Source organism: Coturnix japonica, chromosome Z (genome assembly GCF_054131305.1).
Source record: "Coturnix japonica strain WE chromosome Z, WE-NBRP24, whole genome shotgun sequence".
In the NCBI taxonomy this organism is placed as follows: Eukaryota; Metazoa; Chordata; class Aves; order Galliformes; family Phasianidae; genus Coturnix; species Coturnix japonica.
This window is the reverse complement of record NC_140702.1, coordinates 6,102,302-6,112,604: the sequence shown is the minus strand read 5'-3', so window position 1 is coordinate 6,112,604 and position 10,303 is coordinate 6,102,302. Positions and strand designations below refer to the sequence as shown.

The following is a 10,303-nucleotide window of genomic DNA, read 5'->3' as shown; positions in this document are numbered from 1 at the left end:
TTTGTAGCTTATTCTCATTATTTTATTTGTAGAAGGAATTAATTCATGAGTTGTTACATATGATAAAATCATTAATTAAAATATTATTATTATTATTATTATTATTATTATTTACAAAGAAGAAGAAATCAATTATGTTTGAAGATTTATTCATGTTTTGATTTTATCTCATTTCTGTTCTTCCTAAACCCATTTTGCTGAAAATAGACTGGAATGTGGAGGGGTGGTAACAGTCCTCACTGCAGAGCCTGGATGTTTTGTGATGTCTGACTAATGCTGCTAGGAGAGGACATAGGAAAGAAAAGAGTTATCCAACTTACAGGAAGCAAAGAAGATATGATTGCAAAGGGCTGGCACTGCTTATGGTTTAAAGACAGACACAATTTAGATACCAGTGAGATCCCATTGCAGGTAAGAAATGCTATTTATTTTTTGAAAGGCAAAATTTCTCTGATTCTCTGTATCACTCTGTTTTTGATGCTTTGCACCTGTGATGTAAATTAGCTCTATTGATAAAGGGGTACAGAGTGAACGGAGTTTTTTCCACCTTTTTCTTGTGTAAAATCTGTGCATCTTTTTGCTTTCTACTTATATAGTCATTCATGTTTATATAGAAGATGGAGCTTAATGAGGTCTGTGTGGTCACAGAGAGATAAAACACTGTGAGATCAGATGTGGCCCTGTGTTGTGTGTGAGAGCAAGACCTTTGAGCTGTAAGTATTCTTATTCTCTCCACTGTTCCTCAGTCAATCTTTATTCAGTATGTAGCTTATATGGTTAACACCATTTCAACACAAAAGGTCATTTCAAAATACATTTCTGTCCTTTTTCCTTCTAGGGAAAAGCACAGCTTACGATTTCTATGGCAGCACACAAATATCTCACACAAAGTGGCATGCTGGTTGTGGGTCTGAAAACCGCAGCTATCACCTTCCATCCCCCACCACAGATTTTATGTCTATTTCAAAGTCTATCCTGAAATGTAACTGAATTTATGCAGAGCCAGTTAGCAGATGGCAAAACGTTTTGAGAGACCCTAATTAAGATACTGTCCATTGCATGAAGCTGTACTTTCAGCTTTGCAGTGTTTAAGCAGTTAGGGTGGAGACAAAGAAATGACATAATAAGAAAGAAACAAGTCACCCATTTCTGTCAAGCATTTCCCTGAAAGTGGAGAAAGGTTTAAATCATGGATGGTAAATCAGAAGCAGACTTTCTTAAAGATATTGTGGTGCGATGTAAAATACTTGCTAAATCTGGAGTCTTCTATGAAAAAATACAAATAAAATGGTAATAGCTAAAAAATCACGTGGGTTTCCCTTGAAATCCCACTTAATCATTATGAAGCATGCTTGGCAATCAATCAAAAATCAGCTCAAATTAAAATCTCCCGAAGGCAGCCTAGAATTGATGGGGTTTGCCTGTGTGTGTGTGCAGGGGAGTGAGACACACAAGCCTCATGAAAAATGTCACCCCTCCAAACTGCAGTATGATGTTGTCTAAAAAAGGGTATGTCCTGTGCATCTCCAATTTCAGGCATTTTAAGAAAAAATGTTTAATAGAAAGTTTCGTCCAGGGAGCTAAAATTGGCATTGATTTTTAATTTACATAGAAATTATTACAAATATTGTCAGTTAAAGCAGCTTCATTGCTTTCAATCAAATTCCATAATTACATTTCCCACATGGACAGCAGCAATGCTTCCAGAGTTTGAAGGTCACTGGTGGCATCAGATTTAAAATGAGATCACGCTGAATACTGTTTCCTTGCTTGAAGATGTGATGGGACCATAAATGTTAAATGTAGATTGCCAATTCTGGCAGAGCATCCAGTTGTCCTTTTCCCCAGGGTCTGCAGTTTCTGGAGGATGTGTTTTTATTTGGTTCATAGAGAATGGTTTGTGTTGTGGTAGGTAACCAGAGAAAATTTGCCATATTAACAAGCCTTTGTGCAAAGATTGTATAAGGCAGGGAGCACGACAATGCAGATAAGACTACCAGAAACACAAAAGTAATAACCTGGCTTGGAAGGCTTTCATTGAGGGCAAAGTTTTAAGGCAGGTATTCTGACAGTAAGGAGTAGATTCAGACAAGACACACTATTTCAGTTTTCTCTGAAGATGCAGTTTAAACAGATGTTGCAGCAATTTAAAGGTATAAAGTGGGCAGGGAAGAAGAATATCAATGCCAAACCCACCCCAGTTGACTCTTGTCTTGCATCCTGACTGACAACCTGAGAAATGTTCAGACAACTGAATATGCAATCTGTGCCCCTTGCACAACCCAGCTGAAGAAAATAAGTGGGATGGAGCTGGGTCTGTTGTTGGAAGGCACTGCTAATGCCATTTGCAATAAGGGCAAGCTGTTAGCAGTTCTCAGAAACATAATATCTCAGTTTCTTTTTATCTGAGAAACCGTTGCTAATGTCTCCTTTAATTGTTGTCTGATTTCCAAGAGAATGAAAGGTGTTACATCTCATAGCATTTCACATGTGTTGGTAAATGTTAATTACATCTAGTGAAAGCAGTGCTAGGACTGGAAATTTGTTGTCCTAAGATCAGCCTGGCTGCAAAAGTGGTTTTCAGGAGATGGAAATATCTGGCAGCCCATTTGAGGGAACATGTTTTAAAAAGTGTAAATAAGACCCCAAATAAGATCCCCTATATCCAAAGCTCCGAGGGAGAGAGAAGTGCCATGAAGCATGAAAGCCATGAGTTCTTCAAAGATTTCTCCCCTTCTCAGCAGTGGAATGACGGATGTGCGGTATTTTACAGGAGCAAGATGTTCGAGCATCTTGGATTTGACTTAAAAATGCATTGGCGTTTTCTGTGTTACAGAGTGTAATGAAACAAAGCAACACTCCTATCACCAGAGTGCTACAGGTTTCTGAGGGGCGTGCAGAAGAAATGCAGAACTGAAATGAGTGAAGGAAGAATATGCAGCATGTAAACAGAGCAAAGCAATGCAGAGATTTAGGAACTTGCTGTCTTTTTTTGTAGCCTTATTGTTTTGCAGTTGAGGCTGAAGAAAATGATATTTTTATAAGAATAATTCTAATCCAAGAAAGCTAAAGAATAGTAAAGAAAAATATCAAAAGCAGAAATGGCATAAGTCCTGAGGTTATGTTTAACCTTTTTGGAGACTTACTCATCTTCTACATGACTGTACACCAAGTCCTAAAACATGAACAGTGACAATGAATATTTTGTGCATTGTTCTCTGATCCTGTCAATTAGAATTTCGCACATTCCATGGATCTGTTGTCTCGATTCACTCCTGGTTTTGAACTTTTTCAGTTCACGTGCTTCCTTACTTTACAAGTTCTGAACTCCTGATGAATGGCTTGTAACCTTTCAAGCATCCCTTTGAAGTACCCACTGAAGCAGAGGTGAGAAACCTTACGACTGTTGTTCTACAGTGTGTTTTCAAGTCTTATTTAGGTAAAGAATAGTGTCTATCTGACATACTTTAGTGATATTAATACTTTAAAACTGGTTTACAACCAGCAGGAATTCACATTACCTGAGCCATCACCAGGACTGGAACATTCATTAGTGTTTCCACAAGACAATATACAAAATCACTACAGTGATAAAAGAAGGTAAAAGTAAATAATGAGCACTTAAATAATAAAATATATATCAGACTGAACAGGAGAGTGATGCTTTCTGACTACGGGAGAAATTCTGTGGGCCAAAGGAGGGTGTCTGATCCCTAGTGGTGCTCATTTTGGACTTTAGCACTCTTACTTGAATTCCCACATGTGTGTTCTTAGGTCATGTATAGTATGATACGTATCAGACTTTAATCTAAACTACATAGCAGGAGATCCATCTGTTCACTTCTAGAGATGTAAGAAAAAAGTTTGGGAACTGCAGCTTCTTTGTGTTTTTCTAGTGTTGCAGACAGCCATCATAAAACATGAATAAAACACAGTGTGACATTTGTACGATATCATATGTCATATAATTATATGATGTTTCATGATTGGGAAGCCGTGCAAATGACACATGCTACATCATTCTCAAAGTATTATCTGTTATTAAAAGCACTGTCACTACCATTTTACAGATAAGAAACTAAAGCTGTGAGAAATTAAGTCTCACTGTTAGATATCTGAGATAGGCAGAACTGGATATATGCTGAGTCCAAAGCTTCTACCAGTATTTCTGCCTCAACTTAGGTAATAGGATAATTTGTGGTTTTGTGGTACTCTTATCAGACATTAACTGTTGCAATGGCATGTTGTAAATGCACTGTGAAATGCTTTTTCTGGAAGAAAGTGTTTTGTTTTTTGTTCTTAGCATTTTATTGTAAGAAATCCTTATGAGAGCCATGCTGCTTTGGATCCCTGATTAATTTTCCTGTCACACCTACTATGTCTGACAACCTACAAGCTACTTAGGCATTGCTAACTTGGGTGAAGTGCAGCTAGCAATGAGTTAATCATTTCTTTTTTTTTTTTTGTTTTGGTTTTCTTTTGTTTTGAACTGACAGTTCCAATTTGTGGAAATATAGAATTTGTTTCCATGGTAACTTTTAGGCTTCAAGGCTTGTGGGGAAAAAAGGGCTGGTAAGTGTATGATCTAGATTATAGCTGTTGAATTTTACTGCATTTAAAATGTGGTTGAATTGGAACAATTTAGAGTAGTGAGATTTGGATGGGCTGACTAAAATATTTTGCATACATCTTTGTTATGCTGACATACAAAGAATTCCAATGAAAAACTTGACTTAGGCCAGACGTTTTTTACTAAGTCAACTTTACTTACTAAGTGAAATAGCTGCATTTGTGAACTGAATTGATACTTCTGTGCTGCTGAAATAGCACAATCATTTGAGTTTGGGAGCACTGAACACTTATTATGGGTAAATGTTGAACTTAAAGGCGTAACTAAATTCCCTGTATTTGTTGTTTGTTATATATACGTTACATATTCATACAAGGTGTTTACCTCCTCATTTCCACACCAGATGTCAAGATTACCAGAATAGCATAAATATTCTTATGTTATTAGACCTCAAGGTGAGAAACAATGACAATGAAGTTCTCAAAATTTGGAAATAGTGATGCATTTTTCACCTACAGTCTTATGATTTCATATTATCGAATCCACATGTGAGCATGTTTTTGATTCAGCTTCAAACTGTGGACTGTATAATGTGAGTATGGTTACTATGTCCTTAAACTACATTTTCTTTCCTTCGTAATACAAGAGAAGCTAGTGATGTTCAAGGTCACAATCAATTCAGCTGTTCTTCAAGGCAGGCCTCTGTTCAACACATGAAATATCTTGTGTTTACAGTGATTTCATGTGAAATTTTTATGAGCAATTCTGAGAGCTGACAGAGGTCTATAGTCCAAAAAGCTAAGGAGCACATGGCTTCTCTTAAATATTAGGTATTTTTAATGACCTTCAATGTAAAAGAGCATCTCAGACCAGTCTTGATTTGAACTGTCTCTCAGTATTGCTAGACATGCAGTTGTTATATTATTTAATTATTATTATATTAACATATTTTATATATACATATATATATATAAAACAACATACATAATTGTTATATAAAGTATAACAGTTCTCTCTCTCTCTCTTTTTTTTTTTTAATCATCCTTCAGTTCTTTGAGTAATGGTAGTAAGAGTTGTGTTATTCAGTAAACATTAATGTAGTTACTGTGAGCACTGTAACGAACAGATAAACCTCCTCTCATTCATTTGATATAAGATTTGGATCTGTGAAATCAGTGACATTTGCATTCATATCTATGGTATCAATATATTCAGTACATAGCCATCTCTTGCAATGTTTACACTCCACTCTGAGAAAGGAAATGGTCTAATCTGAAGGTTCTAAGCTACCTGATATGCCCGGATGTATATTTATAAAAAGGTCTCACCTGGTAATTCTTATATTTCTAGAGACAGAAGCTTATATATGGGCTGTATTCTTGTTCAACAGAAAAACAGTAGTCATCAGATAGGTATTCAGAGCTAGAAACAGCTCCTGTCCAGAACAGAAACCAAGGCATATCTGTACATCTTACTGTCTTGGTGCACAGTCATGAATTTTTGAATGTTTAGGTAAAAAGGTACTTTTGAATATTTTATTAAAAGGCAACAGAAGAGATTAGGTAAGGCGTAAAATCTGACACGCTGTAATATGAAGGGAAATGTAGTAAAACTTTAATAGGCTGGTTTTTGTTCTATGCAGATCAGAAAAGCTGATGAAGTTCCTTGTACAAATTCTTTAGACCCAAGAAACAATTGTTCTTGTAAATATGTGCCTGTGCCTTCTGTTTGAGTAGCTTTTCAAGGTTTGTTGCTTTTAGGTATCGTAAACATCAATGTCAGTCATCTTCCCTTTCCCTCAAAAGGGGAAGGAAACTAATGCTTCATGATAGCATAGATTAGGAGTGTGCCAGTGTTCACAGGTGTCTCTGAACCAGACCTCTATGTTTTAGGTCTCTTCATGAGCCAGTGCAATTTCTTTTCTACCCCTCTCATCATTATATTTTTCTCACCTCAATATAATCTTTTCATTTTACAGTTCATAGAGATTAAAAAGTTACCAGAATGAATGAATGATTAACTACATGAAATGGTTATTTAGGTGTTGGATTTACTTTCTTTGTATCACTTGCTTAATCCATGAGCTAAAATACATGTTCAATTAGGGAAAGAAGGCTGTGACACAGGGTGACTATGGAGACTTCCAACATAGGCTGACATCAGCAAACAGTATTATTCTATGGCTATGGACAATACTGTTGGATAATTATTTTCAAGGTTGGTGCTTATATATTAATTTATCAAACACAAGAGGCAAGCACCAGTTCTTCAGGTTGTATGCTGTTCTGTTTTTTTTTCATGGTGTTTTTGTGTGTGTGTGCTGATGTTACATTTTTATTGATGGATTACTTTTCTGGGGAAAGGGAGGTTTCAAAATAAGTAGTGCATTCTTTCAAATTGAAAAATATGAAATGTGGTAAGAGTTCCTGGGGACATGACTGTGAATAATCAGCACTAGGAGCTTTGCCTGGCTGTAAGATCCAGATTTGCTTCCCTGTAAGAGTCTATTGGTCCTTGGGGCCTAAAAGAAGCAAATGTTGACAGCAGTGCTTAAATCAGCATGGTGTTTTTTACTGTAGGCATTTTTTTGCTTTTCAGAGCCATAATGGTCATGCTATTTTACGTGTGCTTTTATTGTACTTTAGATTTTCTAGGTGAATAGGACTACAAGCAATCAACTGATACAGCATTCTTTCAATAAATTATGTATGCAAGTTGGAATCTGTATGAAAGACTGCAAAATATACCCCCTCGTTTAGCAGAACACTTACTCCCAGTAAACACCTTCTTGCTGTTGTATGACAAATAATAATGGTTTATGCTGTCCTAGTCTGTCATTTTTCTAGTAAATGGCACAAAATACACAAAACACTGTTTTGATTTTTACATCCTGTGTCCAAATGAGTGATATATGAAGCTTTTTGTTTGGGCCCCAAAGTGTCATGGGTTGTGGGTAGAAGACGTTGTACTTGTTCTGCTGAAGGGATTATTCTGCTTGCTTGTTTTCCTGTCAGAATCCATGAAACAACTGGTGTAGCTGCAGTATTTGGTTCTCTGTTCGATCACTAGACAGTATATTTGAGTGTGTGCTGCTAAAGCATTTAATATTGTCTATTACAAGGAGATATTTTGCTTAGTCTGTTACTTTACACTGTTATCTTCCTTCTTGATTTTTCCCCCAGTCAGAAAAAAATCAAAACTACATTTTGCTCTTCCCCTCCCCTCCCTCCTAAAACATTAACCATATCAGTGTCTTGAAATGTCTGGATCTGCCTGCTCCATTCTTATTGTTTCTTCTGCTTTATTTCCAAATCAACTCACAAGGAAATATAATTGTACTGTTATTTGGATATAGAATAAAAAATTGCCTTTCAAAGGATATTTCTAACTATGCCATTGTGTTTGCTTGTTGAAATATTGGGCAGCTGGACATTTAACTGCACAGGATCAGATTGGAAGTAATTTCCTTCATTTTCTTTGGTCTCAAAGACAGCAGGAGCAGGCCTTCTTGAATGCCACTTGGCCATAGATTAAAATATCAACCAACCAACCAATCAAACTGTCATCCTCCCACTAAACTCCTTTCTAATAAATAAAATAAATAAACAAATAAATAAATCATGCCTTGTGCATGTCACAGTGTCATGGAAAACTGCATCCTGAATGACATATGCTGGTATTGTAGTGCTGAGAACAACTTCTGTTCTCAACAAACATATTTTTTATCCAAGTATGTATACTAAGTTTCCTGTTTCTAGGATTTAAGACATTAAAAATTAAACTACAGAACTGAGCTCCATGATAACAGTTTGTATATTAACCTGTTACAGTGAAACTGATATTGATATGGCTACACTGACTAACCCATATAAGAACATTGGCTTACACTTACATAAACCACACTCTGAGTGATGTCAGCTGATGTTTGATTTAGCCTTCACTGTAGCCAAATTCCTGGTTCTTCCCAGTAAATATTCTACTGAACCAGTTAATATTGCTTCTGAGGGTGAAGAGTAAATGATGGTTCACAGAAATAAAGGGTGAAGTTAGTTTACAGAAGCAAATATTTGGAGACTGGGGATGGCAACAATTAGGACAATGTGGGGAGGTGGAGGATGTAAAGGTAAGTGTTTTGAGAACAGCTTTGAGGACATTTAGTGAGTAAGTGATAATCTGTCCACAAGGCACGTTAGAACTGTTTCAGGGGCTACACCTCTCACAGGGTCAGAAGTTTACAGTGAGGAAGACTACAAGCCTTCATGAGGAAGATGATGAGCCTTCATCCCACAACCACCAGGAGGAGACTCCAGCTGCTCACAATGCATGCATGGGGAGGGAATGTATGCTAAGGGGCTCTCAGAAATACAATTTAATATAATATACCTGCTCTCATTAGGCTATAGAATTTGGTTTCCGCACATCAAGGGTGGATACAATGCTTCTGGAAGCTGAGCTACTGCCTAAAGGGGAGCTACAGGAAAGAAGGGAACAGACTCTTCAGCTGTGTCTGTGGTGACAGAAGAAGGGGAAATTGCTTCAAACTCAGGGAAGTCAGATATAGGTTAGATATAAGGAACAATCTTTTACAGTGGGGGTGCTGAGGCACTGGAACAGGTTACATAGTGTTGAGGTTGATGCCCTGTTCCTTTCAAGATGAGGCCGGACCAGGCCCCAGGCAACCTGATCTGGTTGTGGTGTCCCTACATAAGTGATTTGGATTAGATGGCTTTCAGAAGTCCTGTCCAACTCTGAGGATTCTATGATCTCTGCCTGGTTATATTATCCAGATGTAGTACCCTGCTGTGTGAATACATTTTTGTGCAGTACACAATAGCCTGAAAATTTTGAATGTGCTTGATAGGAGGAAAAAACTAATGGTAGAACTGAATGCTGAGAACTTATACTGAGTTTTTCTAGTAGAAACTACTATAAGGCTAGCAAAATGTTGAGTGAAATCCTCAAGACTCTGAGCAAAGAAGGAAGATGGAGGCACCTATAGGTAATGGTATGACTTCCATCTCTGAAGAGATGAGGAAAGAGAGACTATTTTTCTTTAATTCAGCTGTAGAAATCTGCCATCCAATCATGAAAAGATCTCATTTCCTGAGATTACGCATATCTTTCTGGAAATTGAATTGTTTCCTACATTTTGAACATTAAATTCTAATACAAACAGATTCCAACTTTTAATTTTACTAAACTTAATCTCCTATTAACTTAAGATGTTTTTTCAGGTTTGTGAACCAGTGTGAAGTCCTCTGAAAATCTCTGAATTCTTTTTTATTTTTTTTCTGGCTAATCAGAGTTGCCTTTTGCAGAAATTTTGATGCTGCCTATGAAGTGACATTTCCGATATCTGCTATGCATTGGGAGCCTTGCTGTAAAATGACTTGTTATCAGAATGCCCTGTTATCTGGCACATAGCTCCCTTAATGTTTTTAGGCTTCCCGTTGATTTATCACTTGTACCATTAATAACATGAATAAAAAAAGAATTTGGGTATTCTCAGTTGTTTTAGAAGTAGCTAATGAGGTGATGACAAGCTGATAACAAATTGGCAGTGTGTCCCAGTTGAAGAAAATACTTTTTTATTACAGCTCTTATCATTATCTAGGAAGTAGCGCTGTTGTTTTAGAGGCATTGGTATGGGCTCTTCTAAATTGTAAACTCAGCAAAATGCTTACCAGGAGTAAGAGCACTGACTGCAAATAAAAGGAGATACTAACTTTCCAG

General features: G+C 36.8%; 1 long non-coding RNA gene across 2 annotated transcripts in view; it reads left to right on the top strand.

The window, feature by feature from the left end:
• Positions 1-238: 238 nt before the first annotated feature.
• Positions 239-10,303, top strand: part of LOC107306712 (uncharacterized) — a 32,722-nt gene continuing 22,657 nt past the window's right edge. The window contains exons 1-3 of one of the 2 annotated variants that reach the window (XR_001552247.3): positions 255-411; positions 597-713; positions 3,296-3,387. This is a non-coding gene — a long non-coding RNA (uncharacterized LOC107306712). Of the gene's footprint in view, positions 412-596; positions 714-3,295; positions 3,388-10,303 lie in introns of both variants that reach the window. The other variant, XR_001552246.3, reaches the window with a different exon arrangement.